Source organism: Rhinopithecus roxellana, chromosome 17 (genome assembly GCF_007565055.1).
Source record: "Rhinopithecus roxellana isolate Shanxi Qingling chromosome 17, ASM756505v1, whole genome shotgun sequence".
Taxonomy (NCBI): Eukaryota; Metazoa; Chordata; class Mammalia; order Primates; family Cercopithecidae; genus Rhinopithecus; species Rhinopithecus roxellana.
This window is the reverse complement of record NC_044565.1, coordinates 41087818-41105205: the sequence shown is the minus strand read 5'-3', so window position 1 is coordinate 41105205 and position 17388 is coordinate 41087818. Positions and strand designations below refer to the sequence as shown.

The window sequence follows — 17388 nt, the reverse complement described above, 5'->3', positions numbered from 1 at the left end:
GATTCTGATAACACCTGCCAGGGCAGAGAAGGGCTTGTCTATCAAAGCCAGCAGAACACACGACTCCCAAATTACTCTGAAGAGGCCACCCCGAGCCTTTTTATCTGCGTCAACTCACAACAAATGTGCTTTATGCCTCTATATTATCATTTCACTCGGTCTTGAGAAAATACTAGAATAAGCTAAAGAAAACCAAACATGTTGGAGGGGGCGGCAAGGAAAGGGGTAGCATTAGGAGAAATACCTCATGTAGATGACGGGTTGATGGGTGCAGCAAACCACCATGGCACATGTATGCCTATGTAACAAACCTGCAGGTTCTGCACATGTATCCCAGAACTTAAAGTAAATAAATAATAAATAAATAAATAACCAAAAATGGTGTTTCCAAGAGACTCCTGATGTTTTGTTTGTGGGCACTGTGGAAACAGGGGCAGTGGTGCTGTGAGTGACAAGGGAGTGGGGAGCCATGGTTAGCAGGTGTGGGCAGCCCCAGTGACACTGCAGCCCGGCCAGCTGGAGGGCTTTCCTGACTTATCATCCAAGACTGGTCTGTGCACAGAGAAGGGGCCAGAAGGATGGGCAGCCCCAGGAAGGCTCTGTCAGGCCTCTCTGAAGGCCAATAAGCCCAGAGGAGGGCAAGGCCTCCAAGTCCAGCCCTTCCTAAGGAAGCACATCTGTCCTAGCCTTTATGGAAAGCTTTTTTAAAAAATTGAGACTTGGTCTCACTCTGTTGCCCAGGCTGCAGTGCAGTGGCACAATCTTGGCTCACTGCAACCTCTGCCTCCCGGGTTCAAGCAATCCTCCTGCCTCAGCTCTCAAGTAGCTGGGACTACAAGCATGCGCCACCACCACACCTGGCTAATTTTTGTATTTTTTGTAGAGACGGGATCTCACCATGTTGCCCAGGCTGGGTGGAAAGCATTATATTCTTCCCAAAGTACTCTCTCTTCACATCCTGCCCCCACAGTCGTCCTGTGGAATGAGGGAAGGTATTAGCCTCACCTCCCAGTGAGGAACTCGAAGATCTCAGAAGTGTCCTGCTGTGGGCAGGGAGGACAGGGCTGGGCTTCAGAACTCTGCCCACCTTCTGATGAACCCCCTCCCACCGCCACCTCAGGGCCATGGCAGAAAAGTGTCGTCTGGACACTGGTCTTCCAGCCCCTTTCAGGCAATCTCCTCACTTGCCTTTCTGGCACTATTGAGTGAGTGGTGTGTGGACTTCAGGGGAAGAGTGGAAGGCACTTCACAGGTCTAATACTCGGTGACAGTCTTGGCTAAGAGATTCTGAGAACCAGAACTGGCCATTCTCCAGAATTAAAACCTATTATGTCCTATGGTTAACACAGAGCTGCTCGGAAATTGTGAGAACTAATTTAAGGCTTCAAAGCTCTACCCAAAAAAAAAAAATGGTCTAGCAGGTCAGGCTCTAACATTTCTTCAGGAACAAAACTAGGCTGCCCTCTCGCCTGAGGTGAGGCTGAATGAAGGAGAGCTCTGGTGCTGCGAGGCCAGGCCTCCTCCCATGACGGCAAGTCCTTCTTTCAGAAACAGGCCTCTGCCCGGGGCACACGGCAGCTGCTTCTCTGCAGTGCCTCAGCACCTTCCCACCTCCCAGGCACACAGCAGCCCAGCTCTGGCCTCAGTCCTCATCTCTCTGGCAGAGTCCCACAGAACAAAACACAGGCCTTGGCTTTGTCGGTTTTTTTTTCCCCCTCCTCCCTGGCTTTTTACCCAATTTCCTAATCCTTCATTATACCGCTGACCAATCTGGAAAGTGCTCCCTGAGCAAATCGGAGATGCCCACAGATACAACCTGCCATCACTGGAGAAGCCTCAGTCCAGCCACGGGGTGGGGCACTGCCGTCTGTTCTTGGGACTACTAATTCTGCTGATTCCGTATGAGTAACATCCAATGTTCCCAGACACCGCCAAGCTCCTCCATCCAACAGCACAACATCCTCAACTCCTTTCTACCCACCTAGCAGGTCCACCTGGGGACTCAGCCCTATGGACACCTGGCCTCTGCAGGCACAGGGGCCCAACACCACGGTGGGACCCGGGGATCATCTTTTGAGTCTCTCTAAGACTGCTTGGAAAATGAGGTCTCTCAGGTTTGGCATTTCCACGCAGTCCCAACCATGAGGCTGACCAGAGGCCACCAATGTCAAGATCTCTCAGGTCTGCTAGGAACACGAAAGAATAACTCTTCCTTAACAAGCCCCTCAGGCTGAAATCCTTTTGTTTCCAGGGCCTCAACCTTCCACTGCTAGGTAGAAAGCCCCCTCTGTCACCGGCCCACAGATCTCAGCCGCCATCGCACTCAAACCCTGTCAGGCGGTGGAGAGTGTGGACGGCAGGCTGACACGGTTTCAAAGAGGCCGACCAGGCAAGAACCGTCCTGTACTCCTGCCCCGGCTCTAACGCAATAAAATGTCTTTTATCAATGTAATTCAAGGCAAAGAGTCAAGGGTCTGTCACCATTTTAAAGAGGCTTATTACATGGCCACAAAAATTTGCCTCAGGCTCAAACCTGGCAGGTAAGGTATCAGCGTGGGACAGGTTCTTTTGATTTGATTTTATTTTCTTACAAAATCTGAAAATGAAACGCTTCTGTCCCTCCCTTCCACCAACCGTTTTTTGATTTATGGGGAGGAGGAAAGAAATCTGAAGTTGACAGGTTGGGACAACTCCACTCAGCTTTCTCACTCAAAAGCTGCTTTTGTTAAATCATACTTTGCATTTATGGCCTGCGGCTCTTGGCTGACTCTGGCAGCTCCTCCAGTGTGGAGCAAGCCGTGGACTTCCCCGAAGGAGGCCCCACTGAGATGACTGCCCTACTCTGCACCAAGGACAGTGGGGGGAAGGTGGGGGCGGAGGGGCTGGAGGCCAGGGGGTCTGGGACATGAAAGCACTGGCTAGATAACGCAAAGGCCTGCAAAGGGTATGTCTCTCTTCTGACCCTGGCTCTCCACTCCATTTCTCCTGGATCCAGGTCTCCCTGTAATCAGCAAGCATCTACCACTGGTTTGTCAACTAAAAGTTCAAGGCTTCTAAGAACCAAGACTCAGTGGTCTACCTCTGAGTACCATGCTGGGCAAAGAAGACCCCCTCAATAAATACTCAGGAATCAAGCACTGTGCAGCGAACTTTTCTTCCTGTGGGAGAGCCATTCTAAATGACCTGGCTGGAAGGACCAGGCCATGGAGCCAGCAGTGACCGGGGGAAACCTTCCCTAGTAAATGATTCACTAACCAAGGAGCCTCTGGGTCAGCCTTGACCCAGGAGAGGATTATAGCCCCTTGAAAGTGGCTGCTGGTCCATCGCTTCACTGTACTATTTTGGCAATCTGTAATAGTGTATTTGCTCAATGGTTGTTATGGACAATCGGGTTAATCATTCACTTTCCAAATGCTGGGTAATTACACAGTTAGAAGAGCTACAGTGGATGTCAAATTTCCTTAAGTCTTCTGATGAATTGGTCTCAATTACTAGTCTGGGTCCCTTTCTCCTTCCTCTCTCAATTTGCTGTAGCAATCCTCCACATTTTCCTCTATTCTCTTCCCCTACCTGCACCCCCATCTCTGTCCCAAGAGAAAGAACAGTGTGAAGTACATCCGCTTGAATAATCCCTATTTTTGAACCCATAGTTCTAAATAGTTTTTGCTCCACTAAAAGGGCTTAAAAATAAGGCTAGGAAGCCAGCCCTGGGAGGGGCATTACAGGCTGGCTGGAAGCCCCCAGCTGCCTCCCTGCTTCAGATGCAGGGAGAACACCTGCAGCCACCCACACCTTGTCACCCAAGTTGCACTAGATCCTGGTGCAGCCCAGTGGTGGCCACAGCTCAGGGAAGAAGGCAAAGCCCTGCTATGCTCAAGGAGATTGTGGCTTCCCAGCCCAAAAACTAGGAAGGGCCCTGGAATGGGATATCCCCTCCCCTCCCAGCACCCCATTCCCAAACCTAGCCACCCACCTCTGCTTGGGACATGCTGGAAGGCAAGAAGAGAGAAACAAGTAACACCTTGAAAACAAAAATGAAGCAGGGATCCTAGGAAAAGTAAAAACATTCAGAACCCAGGGCCTTCTCTCTGTCTCCCAAGAGCTACACCAGACCCTTCACACCTCTGCTTTGCGGCTTTAACGCACTACACCCCACCCACTACAAGCACATACACATGCTCTCAAGAGTCAGAGGGTCACCCAGGGCTAGAACTGAAGCCACCCAGGCCACAAGCTGGCAGGTGAAGCAGGACAGGGGTCAAGGTGACAGTGCTGTCCACGGTTGGCCCCTGGCTAAGAAAACTGCAGCAGAAACAGTGTTTCTTCTCCATTTCCATGGCTCGTGAATTTTTTTGTCTTTTTTTTTTTTTTGATGCTCCACCCCCTACATCCTTCTTTTTCCCACATGCTCCAGCACACACAACTCAGGGCTCCAGTGTTTTAAAGGCATATTTTTTTTCCACAGGTGAGATTAATTTTCTAACAGAACCCCAGTACATTTTATGTGATGGTGGGAGAGCCTTTTGACTACCACAGTGTCCTGGAATGAGCTCAGCATGCTCTCTGGGAAGTGAATTGGGAAAGTGAATGGGGAAAAGCCTCAACACAGACAGCCCCATGGAAAATTCTCCAGCTCAGGAAACCCACCTAGGTATAGAGACTTTCTCTGGGACCTCTGGTTTGTTCTAGTCCTGGTGTCAAAACAAGGCGGTTGGACTGATGCTTCCCAGCGGAGGCCTTGGTTGTCACTTTCGGACCTAACATCCAGTTCATCAAGGTCACTTCTGACTCCCAAGAAGAGAGGCAGACCTGTTAAGGGGCGGGGGTCGGGGAGGGTGGTTTGATCCACTTAGGACATTTTGGATATTTTGCATCTCTCATGATTCTATCTTGAGAGTTTAGTTTTGTTGGAGTTTAGTTTTTGAGTTGTTTGTTCGGGTTGTGGTTTCTCTTCCTCCATTAAAAAAAAATTGGAGCTGTATTTCTGTTTCCTGTTCACGGAGCGGACAGAAGGAGGGTGTGCAGTGGAGGAGGTGTGTGGGGAGGAGGCTGATACATGGAGCAGAGCCGAGAATATCCGGAACTGGAGAAAAGTGAGAAATGGAGCTTTTTTCTTGGCTTCCAAACAGTTGTAATTTCCACTGCCACTGCTTAGTTCCTGGGCACCAGGCATAGAGAGTGGGAAAGGGGCATGTGACAACTTTACCACAAATCAGGATTTGGCATTTAAATTCACAGGAAGCAAGAAGAATAGAGGGACTGCTTATTTATGGACTTGCAGATGAATGAGATAACCAAAATGCACTTCTCGTGTATGTGAAGGAGCAATTCCATTTTCAGACTTGGAAAGTTCTCCATAATTAAGTATCACCCGACCCTGAAAGCACACTGCATCCCAAGGTTAAGATCAGCTTCCTGAAAACAGGGCAGAAGACTGCTTCGGTGGTAGCTCAAGAATTCTATTTTGAAGGACAGGTTAGTACCACACTACATTTAACTGGATTCAGTTCATGTGATTATACAGTGCCTTGCTTTCTGGAATATGTAATCATCTCTTTCTGATGACATTTTAAATATCCAACTAGACAAATAATTGCAGCAATAATTGATAGTAGAGTCGAGCTGAAAGATCATTGATTGGCAGAGTCCCCACTGAAACAAATCTTTCTTTCAAACATTACAGAAATGATGATGCTTAAGTCTAACTTTTGCTGATAAATGCTCAAAATCTGATTTACTGATAATGGCACTGCAAGAAAACCTGCGCTTCCGCCTGTGATTACTGTGCGAGATGTTTGAGAAGAATCAGGCAGTGTGATTTATATTATTTCCCATGGATAATTGCAAGGATAGTGTGGGTAGTTGGAGGAGAATCAACACAGGCGACAGAAGTGTTGCTCCTTAATGCTACACTTCCTGAACAATGCTAGCCAACAATCAGGGTTTACAGCCCTTTTCCCCTCTAATATATATCCTATGATAGAGAAATGGTCTTGACAAGGGGAACACCAGGAAAAGAAGACACACAAATAATCAGCTCCACTCAGGCCTTTGAAACGTGATTTAAATCAATGCCTCAAACTGGGACTCAAATTCCCCTGCCCAGTGCAAAGAGTCCTGGCCAAGGTCAGGAGACTTGAGACCAGGCAAGTCCCAAATGATCTCAGGCAAGTCCCCAGGTATAGCTGCAGTCCCTTCAGCCCCGGTCTGTTTCTCTGTCCAAGGCAGAACCCAAATCAACTGCTATGTCATGTGTTTTGATTGTAACATTTAAGTTAGGGCACTGTGTTCAACAGTTCAGACCCTGTGGAATGCTGCAATTGTCAGAAATAACTCAAGAGAGGATGCTCGTCTCCAGGAAACATCAAATGAATGAGCTGGCATATTAGCAGACGTGGATTACAGTAAGAAAAATCTAAAACAGAAGATGTATCTGGATGCTGCAGCAGGCAACAAAGAAAGAATTTGGGGACTGGGTCTAAGCGCTCGCCCAAAGCACTTGAAGGAGGATTTCCTTTTATTTTTCTTTCCTATTTTGTTCTTCTGGTTGTTCTTTCTTTCTTCCTTTCCTCTTTTTTCTTTCCTTCTTTTTCTTTCTTGGTTGCTTTTTCCCCCCTTTGAAACTGAACCATTATAAATATGAGTTGGTCTCATAGCTTCTGTTAAAAATCAGAAGCTTGTTAGATGTAATGATTATCTGCATTGTGACACTTACCGCGTATGAGGGGTCTTGTCGAACAGCTTTACTCTAATTTAGAGCTCCTCTGTTAATTAGAAAGCCCTCAGATTTTCTGCAAATGCAGGTCACTATCGACAGCTCATGCTTTTGATGCTTCGTCTGTGACAGTTGTCGGGTTGCCGTTCCAGGAGCTGGCAGGGTTGTCCAGACTCTGACAGTGTCAGAAAATGCAGTCACCACGGCCGCTTCACAGGAAGTTACACAGAAGGTCTGCACACATCAGTTTCCCTGCAGCCCAGAAGCCTGATGAAATCTGCACTCACATTCAGCTGAAAATAGCTCAAATTCCAACCCTCTCTCCCCCTGCCTCCTCTCTTCCCCTTTTCCTCCTTTCTACTTCCTTGCCTCTCTTTCTCCAACCTCTGTTTCCAGCATCTTCTTTCTCACCTTCCCTCTCTTTAGTCCCCAACAACTGGGGTCCTCTTCTGTCAAAAACAGCCACATTCACCAGAAAGGGAAGTAGGTTTTACAGATAAACTGGGTTGCTTTTCACTGAAACAGCAGTGATTGTGGAATAGAAACTCTCCCCTCCCTGCCTTTTAAATAATATTTCCTATTTTTTTGCACCAGTCAGCAGCCGCACCTGGTGAGGCTGAGGTCAAGGCCGTACTTCTAACATGGCTCACATGTTTTTTCTTAAGAGAAGGGGGACTTTGGAGGGGGGCGAAAAAAGAAGGAGAAAGAGAGGAAAGGTTAACCACTCAAGCAAAAATGCATATAGGCTGAGGTTTCCTGCCCTTATCACCATTCCAGTGTAAAACCTCAAATTATAGGAATTCTCACTTAGGAATACCTCATTATGGAATATATGTGCTGGGGGTCTGGGGAGACAGGAGAAGGGGTGTGTGTTCATGACTGTGTGTGTGTAAATTTGTGTGCTCCAAATTTTGTCAAGTTCAAGCCAAAAAGAAATCCTCTGTGGCACTTGCTTAGGACTTTGAAGAAAAAAAAAAAAAAGGAACAGTATTTAAATCAAAATAGGAAATATAAAAATGATTTGTACACCCTCACCACCACCACCAAGGCATAGCCCTGGAAGAAAAAGGCATCCCTTGCAGCCACCATTTCCCACGTTGACCTTCTCACCAGGCCAATGCCCAATTTCCTAAACAGGCCCCTTCTTGCTTGAGGTTCCTGCAAACAAATGCAGCCATCCAGACGGTAATGGAAGTCTGGCCTTGGAGTTACTGGCTTACGAAATGCAATGGGATGAGGTGGGGTGAGAGGCCATAGCCCAGACTGAACGGCACAGTGACCAGGCAGGGTGGAGCAAAGCCACTCCAGCAAGAATGCCAAGGACAGCAGCAGTAGCAGCAGCAGCAGCAGCAGCTGCCACCACAGTGGGCTACTAGCCCCAGCAGTGCCCATGCCTCTACAGCCATGCTGCTGTCATCTTGGTTCTTGGCTAGCAGACACCAGCCCCAGGAACGTCCTCCATGCCTTTAAGCTAACTGCAAAAACAGAATGGTGTGAGCCAGGGCAGACCCCATACTCTTTTAGATTCTACCTATAAGGGAAAAATAAGCCTAGACCTGGAAAATAATGTGTAAAGTGGCAAAAGCCAATCAACTCATTTAAAAAGAAAAACCCTCCATCCAACGTCACAAAGCTGCTGAATATTAGGTTCCTGGGAAGCTGTCCCAGCAACCTAGATATGAGAAACAACGCTTGCTATTCTGGGGTGAGAAGTGAAGTTGCCTTTCACTTGGGACTGTCAAACACAGTCTATAAATATCAGCAATGCCCCTTGTGAACTACGGGCTGAGCTCAACCCAGAGAAGGCAAGTGTTTCCCAAAGGTCACACAGCAATTCCAGGTCCCCCAGAAGTAGCCCTTCACCAGATGGATCCCATCACCAGATAGCTCTTGGAAATATACATTGCTGCATCTGATTCTCATTTTCAACAAGAAGGCTGAGGAATGAGATTGCACATTTTAGTTTCCTTCCCCAACTTTCTTTCTCCAACCTTCTGCTCTGGTTCTCCTCTCCCCCACCACACATACGAAAAAATCTTTTTCGTATGTTTAGGGATCTATTTCCATATCTACCCAAAGTCTCCAAGCCCCTTGCTCTATCAGCAGGTCAAGAGTAGAGAACTGTGACAAGCTGTTCTCCATTCTGAAATGGATTTGACTGAACAGCTGCTGAAAGGCAAGACATCCTAGGGAGACTGGTACTGGGGATTTCAGGGTCCTTGTTCTGTGGGTGGACCATGGCTCCTTTCCAGAGAATGACTTGTGATTTGTTCTCTCTCCTACACATCAAAATGAGACACCAATCACAGCTTTACTGGCCCACCTTGCCCCACCTCCAATTTGGCAACTTTGCCTCCTTCTCACACAATGAGAAAGAACGGATAGCCAAATTCTAAGAGTTCACTTTCTGCACATATGTGTAGTTAAGTACTGAAGTGAGAAATTCAAGAAAACTATACTTAGGCACACACACACACATTCTGAGAGATAATTTCTAAAGACCTACCAATCTAAGATATTGAAAGAAAATGGCTACATCAGGCCCAGAAAAGCCTTGAAATTTTCCCTGTCCACAGACCACAGTCCTATGGTGGACATGAGATCTTCTGGCTTTGAGATAAATAATGCACAGAAATGAGCAGCATGATGGATTAGCTGGCAGATTATCATCAGACATGTGAACATGCCAACTCAACACCAGGATTGGGCCTGAAACTTCTCTCAGGAAGACCCTGATAGCATTAGATGGTTGACAGAGGTATTATGGTGTGACAGAGTCTGAGCCCACAGTCTGAGAATGACCACGTCCCTTCTCAGGGAGACGTTCCCACTCAACACCCTGGGAAGACTACTATGAATCACTCTGTCTCTCAAACCTGGCCATGGCTCAGCCCACGCCCTTTCATGTATTCACCCTTTCCCCTGCTAACAGAAACGGAATCAGAACAAATTAATATTTAATTTTAAGATCACTATTCTATCAGAATAAAAAAGACTCAGGAGATTCAAAGCGAAGGCAAATGCCCCCCTTTAAGTCTAACGTTGCTATTCAGGCATTTAGGAGTGCTAGGCACAGTGAGTGTCCCTGCCTCCAACCTGTGATTTGCCACAAGGTAGGAGGGAGAAGGATAGTGCGACACCCCTAAGTGTGTGAAGTTCTAACCTTTTACCCACGTAATGATCTACTTAATATAATATTTTGTCTTTAATCAATGAAAGAGTAAGATAATTTGATATCCTATAAAACTCCCTAACCTATATTTTGCAAGTCGATTAGCCAAGCTCTTCATGCTAATGTCAGCGGAGCCCATGTTACATCTCCAGTCAGGCTTTCGGGTGTCTGCACCCCACAATGCCACACACCGCGAGTGGAAGAAGAAAATTCAGCAGGGGGAGCAGTGTAGTGGGCAGTTACGTTTTCGTCATCTGTATGGAAACTGGGAAATCGTCTTCTCAAATTGAGATTATCTTCCCTTGGGATCCTTCTGGAGGGCTATAAATAATAGAACATACTAATCAACTTTAGATATTAAAAAATGAATACAGATTCAGATTAAGGAAAAACTAAATGACGCCTTTATAAAATCCAGAAAAAAACAAAACAAAAAGCATGAAAAAGAAGGCTTAGTGGATCCCCCTTAAGTTAGCCCTATTCTCTGACAACCAAACCAGCCTTTAATGAGGGTGTTCAAAGTAACCATTTCCCACTCCCTTATTTATGAGCAGCAGCATGTAAAAAGCAAGAGGCTTAATTTTAATGCAGTAATTTTCCCATCAACCATTCTATCTAAGGAAGCTGCAGAAAGGTGAAAACTGGAAATTTATGAACCTTTAATGGGAAATCTGGATAAGAATTTGGTCTAAAAATATGAAGAGGAACATGGACAGCTGGCACAAACACAAAATGCAAGTATTCCAACTCCAGCTCTCTGATAACATCTGCCACTAACGGTTTACTGACTTGGTTTTCCCAACTCTAGAATGGAGCCCCCATCCAAACCTGGGGAAGCAATATATGAACAATTAGATATTAAATGTGTATAGATCCATCTCTGTGGTATTACTTTTGCCCTGGGTTAAAAAAACATAGTAACACTTATAATGTATTCTCATTATGTAGAAACATTTAAATTATCCTGGAAGAGTTTGTCTCACGGGCGATTCAAAGAGTTTCTTCCTTTCCTTCTAGGAACATGAGGAGTGAATCTGACTATTTCATCAAAGCCTGTAAAAGATACCTGAGTCATGATTTTAACTGAACAATTTCTCCAAGAATTCAAACTGTGAGAGGGAGAAGAAGACCGTCTCTTTGGTATAGTGGGAATCGCTACTGTGTCCTCCCCGGTTCCTCTCCTCTGTCCTTGGCAATCCAGTTACAATTTGACAGCATTTAAAGATGACAGTACTTGAGATAATAGGACAATGCCCTAACAGGATTACAGCAAATGTGAAAGAAAGGACACACGTAGGTACTGTCATTTAGGTAATGTCATCTATGATCAGTTTTCGTTTCATTTTTTGCTGACACAGAAGTCAGTACTATTTATACAATTCACTGGAAACCCTGTTATGGCTGTAAATAGTTTGCTTCCCCCAGTGAAAGAAAATACTTATTGTACTGCAGGGGAATTCAGTAAAACTTTCTAGTTTTGCTTAACATGAAAATAGTAACAAAAAATTTCAAATCAATATCAATAACCAAAGATCCAAAAACAGCCTAAAGCCACTGCTACCCAAAACAATTTGTTTGTTTGTTGTTTGTTTTTTGTTTTTGAGACAGAGTTTTGCTCTTGTCACTGGGCTGGAGTGCAATGGTGCAATCTCGGCTCACCACAACCTCCCCTTCCGGGGTTCAAGTGACTCTCCTGCCTCAGCCTCCTGAGTAGCTGGGATTACAAGCATGCGCTACCACACCCGGCTAATTTTTATATTTTTGGTAGAGACAGCGTTTCTCCATGTTGGTCAGGCTGGTCTCAAACTCCAGACCTTAGGTGATCCACCCACCCTGGCCTCCCAAAATGCTGGGATTACAGGCATAAGCCACCACGCCCAGCCATACCCAAAACAAATTTATCTTCAAAGAAAAAAAAAATGCTGTATGTCCTAAATAATAGGTGGTCAAGAGGTTTCTACAGGATATCTTAGACCCCAATTAAACTGTTGCTTTAGAGTTTGGGGAAAATAAAGTGGAAACACCTAACTAAATTCACACTGTGGGAGCCAGTCAACACTAGTCCACCTGCCAGTGGGGTCCTTGTCAGTCACGCTATTTCTCATTCCATTTCTTTTATGTCATTTTGCCCACAACATATCCAAATTCATATAATAGAAGAATTTGGAACCCAGAGCTACTCTACTTCCTAATTTCTGCCACTGGAAGTTTGTTCCTAAAGCCACCAAGTCTCCTAAAAGCCCTTATTTCTTGGCAGTGAACACACAGCTGCCCTGCCTGCCATTAAAATAGCTGCCTCATCATCCAGGACGACAAAGGGCCACACTGTGTGCCAAGTGATCAGCCACAAACAAAAGCTTGTTTGACCAGCACCTGTCTCAAAAGAAAATTCTGACTAGAAGAGGAAGCACCTGAAGGAGGCTGAAAAGAAAGTCTGATATTTGAAATTCTAACAGAGGCTCGTTCCCCTCTAGGACACTCTGGGTCACTAGTGTCTCTGCTTTCCTTGTTCCCTGGCTCATCTCCTGAGCCCCCAGGCCCTTCTCCTGTCCAACTGTCTACTTACTAACCACTTTTATCAGGCCCCTTCTCACCCCATTCAAAAATGTTTACTCAAATTCAGGCTAGCTTAATAACCCCCAAAGCAGAAGGACACTATTAAAGAGAGATCACAGGGATATGAATTTTGATGCCTGCCTTGTTTTGTCATGTACCATCTAAATGATACATGCTATCATGAAACACCATCCATGCCCTGAGCATCCCAACATGGATGGACTGGAGGAGAAGGACAAGGGACCAATACAGACCCTGATGGGCCCTTGATTCTGAACTTCATTCCTGCCCACTCCCCATCTGCAATGGGGGCAAAAGCAAAAGGAAAGTTTTCCAAGATTTAAACAGTCCTCTATATTAGTAACAGACCCATGTGCTAGGCTCCTACAATATCTGGTTCCATTCTGCTTGTGAAAGGAAACCCTACAGTCAACCAACTCCATCCTCTACAACATATAAGTCAACAGGGGAGAACAAGGCATGAAGGGTATTTCAGAGAATTTCAACAACCCATCCACCCACTTTGCAGAGTCCTCAGTTAACATCCCCTAGCATGCTGCCTTTGTCTTCTGATCAGAGTATTTCAGCAGCCCTCTCTGATCTATAGGATGTGGTCCAACTCCTTAAGCCATCATTCCAGAGCTCCACAATCCAACTCCAATTTTCTATTCCAGTCTTAGTTCCCTATACCCATCAATGAAAATATTCCGCCCAAGTAAAAATCCCTTCCGTTTTCATTTCCTTCCTGGCTTTTCTTCTTGTTCTCTTACCTCCTGGAATCCTGCTCATACTTTAAGGCCTCACTGAAGGTCTACCTAGTCACCTTAGCAAGAAGAATCAATCTCATCCTTCTCCAACCTCATAGAGCACTCATCCCATGCACCACCCCCTGACTCATATCTAAGCCTTATGTTGCTGGTTAACCCTCTATGCCTTTAATTAATTCCATGTCTTCCCAACGAGTTTCTTAAGTACAGGGACTCTTTCTCCTACTTGCTTCTATTATATTTAAAAATACCAGCACAGCATTTGACATGATATTCATATATCCTAGGAATTCAACAAATAGCATATAAATGACTGATTTACCTCCTAAAAGGGAAGTTATTTTTCCAAACATCATTTCTGTTCAAAATGGTAATTTTAACCTTCTTAGCACCCACAAACAGTTCCCTTCTGATATCTACTTGAACTTTCAGATAAAAAAAAAAAAAAAAGCAAGTTGCAGTAACATGTTATGCTACACAAAGATTAGCATGAATATCCACCCTCTTTAAACAGCCACCCCATACCCTGGAGAAGACCAAATGTGAAGTTCATGTGCCAACCAGATTGTGTGCCAGGTTGGTCAAGTCTGACAAAGTTACCAAAAAATAACAACATCTTCTATATGTGAAGCCCAACTACATGGTTGTGCAACTCTATAGCTGACTTTCAACCATGGTCATCTGCAAAGAAGTTAGTCTCAGCCACCTGTGCATCCTCAATGCAAAAAGTGAAGTTCTAAAAACATATTTTTAATGCTCTTTTAAATGCAGCACTACTAAAAAGCACCTCATTTTGATGCCAGAGGGCAGCAAACATGGACATTCTTGGCCCCCTTCAGCCATTAAGTATGGTAAAGGGAAGTTCTAACTATCATTTGAAATGCTCCCCTCAGTTCTCCAGGCTGGGCTGACTGTCCACATCAAAACACCCTGGGCATCCTCACTCTGTGTTGAGAGCCAAGACCTGGAGTATGGCCAGGTAGGACCCAACACTACACAGGCATAGACATTTTCCATGTTAAGAACCCAAATCTACACAGTGCTTAGCACCCAAATAAGTTCAGAAAAGGTAGTCCACACAAATCTGCCAAACAAACGAATGAAGTTCAGATATTGCATTTATGCTAAATACCTTGGAAATTGAGAGGGAATCTGGATAGGAATATGGATGTAAGAAAAACAAAAGCCCTCACTTTACAAGAATTTACCAGTTACACTGTTAGCATCTCCACTTAAGGAGAAGATACACTGATGAATAAGACTGAGTTGGTGGCAGGCATGGTCGCTCTTGCTTATAAACCCAGCACTTTGGGAGGTCAAGGCAGGAAGATCACTGGAGCCCAGGAGTTCAAGACCAGCCTGGGCAACATGGAGAACCTCTCTCTCTACAAAATTAGCTGGGCATGGTGGCGTGCACCTGTAGTCCCAGCTACTCAGGAAGCTGAGATGAGAGGATGGCTTGAGCCTAGGAGATCAAGGCTGCAGTGAGCTATGAACATGCCATTATACTCTAGCCTAGGCAACACAGTGAGATCCTGTCTCAAAATCAAACAAACAAAAAACAACTAATTGGGGTAATGTTTAGAATAAATTTACTTCTGGGGAAGAAAAAACTTAGTTGGGTACTCCCTTCCCTTTTTACTTTTTGAAGCCTGCTGGAATTCTAAGAAAATAGATTTCCTCCCCTTACTCTCTCCTTCCTCACACACTCACCAGTGCTCATGCGCTTCTCAGACCCACATGCTGTGCTTATGGTGGATAATCCCATCTCAGTGGGCCTCTCTCTCTCTCATTACCAACTTCTATAAAATCTCAGAATCCAAAGGGCATTCTCATTTCCCTGAAATGTACTTTGGTGCTACCTTGAAAGACGGCTAGAGTCTTGAGGAGACCCAAACAGTTAAAGGTTACAGACAGAGTTGGTTCCACTCCAGTGATGGGTATTTTGTTTTGTTTCGCTTTAGCTTTATTAAGGTATAATTTACATACAACAAAAGTCATTCATTTTAAGTGTACAGTTGGATTCAATTTGCCAATTGTATACAGCTGTGTGGCCTCCACCAAAATCAAGATACAGAACACATCCACCAGTCTAGAAAGCCCCCTCTTGCCCCTTTGCTGTCAATCCCCTCCCCTAACCCTCTGACCCCTTCCTTCTATCCACTGAATCCCCACCTACCACTACAGTGTTGAGAATTCTAGAATTTGGTATAAATGGACTCATACAGGATGTCGTCTTTTGTGTTTAATTACTTTCACGGAGCAGAATGATTCTGGGATTCATCCATGGTATGGAGTGTGTTACTCTTTAATTCTTCTACTGTTGAGTTGTATTCCACCATAGGGCTGTTTATTCATTCACCAATTGGTTGCCATGTGGATTGTGACTACTTTTTGACCATTATGAACAGTGCTACAATGGACACTATGTAGATGTGTTTATAGGAATGTATATCTACATTTCTCTTAGGTAAATATCTAAGGCACATAGAGAACACAGAAAAGGTTTTGAGTTTGAGAGTCCAGGGAGCCCTCATTTTGTCATCCTCCAGGCTGCCCCCCTTCCACCCCATTCCCTGGAGAGTTCAACCCCAAACCTGTATCCCAGCCATCTGTTTGGCTCAGCTACCAAATGTCATCCTATTCCAAACAGAAACCTCTCCACTACTCTAAGGAAATGATGGGAAGATACCCCAAAACATTCTTAAAATGGGCATTCAATTGAACTCAGGCCAAATGAATTGGACTCTGGGTCAGAGATAACTTAACTATGGTGTTCAGAGTCCTAAGAACCCTCACTAGCTCAGAGATGGGCTTAGTTGAGCACCCCCATTAGCAGCATAGAGAGTCCAAGGGATGACTTCTACCTTGCCAAAGGCCTTGGGAAGAAAGACAGCATCAAGGTCTCACACAACACTCCCGGGAGACAGCTGCTGCCCAGTGCTGTGGACAGCAAAGCAGCCGTGCAGGAAATTAAGATTCCCCCTCCCTCTCTCTCCCCCATCCTCATCAGCTGAGCCAGGGCAGGGCTGGAGGACCAGAGGTGAACAGGAAGCACAAGGACCCCTGGGGGAGACAGGCCCTCCAGTGGGACCAGAGCTGAGTGGTCCCAGGCAGTGGTGGAAGCTGATTAAAGGAAGGCACGGGAAGTGGTGGGGAAGTGGCCAAAAGACAGGACAGCCATTTTAGACAACAATGCAAGGGGGAGAAACTGAAGAAAACAGAACAGAGACCACTACTGGCAATGAACAGAGAGAAAGTGAAGTCCCATGGGTGAGGCACACCTACATAACTTAAGACACCTGAGCACATTCTTATGCCTGGGGCAATAAATACATCCTTCTTGAGCTACACAGGCTAAGCAAGAGTGAGAGAGGATGATGCTGACAGGCCATATGGGAGAGTGGAAAGACGTGGGCTGGGAGCTGGGAGTTTGGCTTCTCAACTGTGCATGGCCTCTAAACTGGGCAGTGACCATGGCCTGGTCACCTCCCCACTCCGGACCTGGGTTGCCCCTCTGTAGGAGGTTGCAATAAATTATCTCCAATACCCTAATGTCTTATAAATCTTGTGCAATTTTTGCCGAGATGGGAGTATGGGGAAAGAAGAGTGGAAACGGCCCAGAGCTCAGTGAGGTGAGATATCAAAGGGGAGGAAAAGTATTCATTCCATCTCCCTAATCTCCAATTGGCAAAGCCAGACTTGGGGCAACACGGACTGGTTCTGCGATGACAAATAACTCCTAGCTCATTCCTAATGATTCATCACCAAATGTTCCTCTCTTCAGCTGGAATTTAAAAAATGGACTCATCCATAAAATAGGAATAATAATAGTATCTGCTTCATAGGGTTTGTATGAAAATAAAATTAGTGCGTATTTGTAAAGCTCCTAGAGCAGAGTAAGTGCTCTGAGCTTGTGAACTAAAACGCATACCTCCGGGTATTTATTATTTACACCTCAGCACAAACAAGGTTATCAGGCCCTTTCCTGAATTCCCAGTTTGGGTCAGAAGAAAAGGGAAGAGGGAGAGGAAAAAGGAAAAGAATATGATGTCGGGGGAGGCAAGTCAGTTGGGAACACAGATGCTAACACAGTAGCTGGTACTTCATAGGTGCCAATGTGTGATGGATGGGTGGACAGACCGACAGATCAAAAATGGACAGTGATGAGGAGGGGA

The 17388-nt window shown here is 45.4% G+C and overlaps 1 protein-coding gene across 8 annotated transcripts in view; it reads right to left on the bottom strand.

The window, feature by feature from the left end:
* Positions 1 to 17388, bottom strand: part of BCL11A (BAF chromatin remodeling complex subunit BCL11A) — a 101267-nt gene that overhangs the window by 24933 nt on the left and 58946 nt on the right. The gene's annotated exons all lie outside the window — the stretch shown is intronic.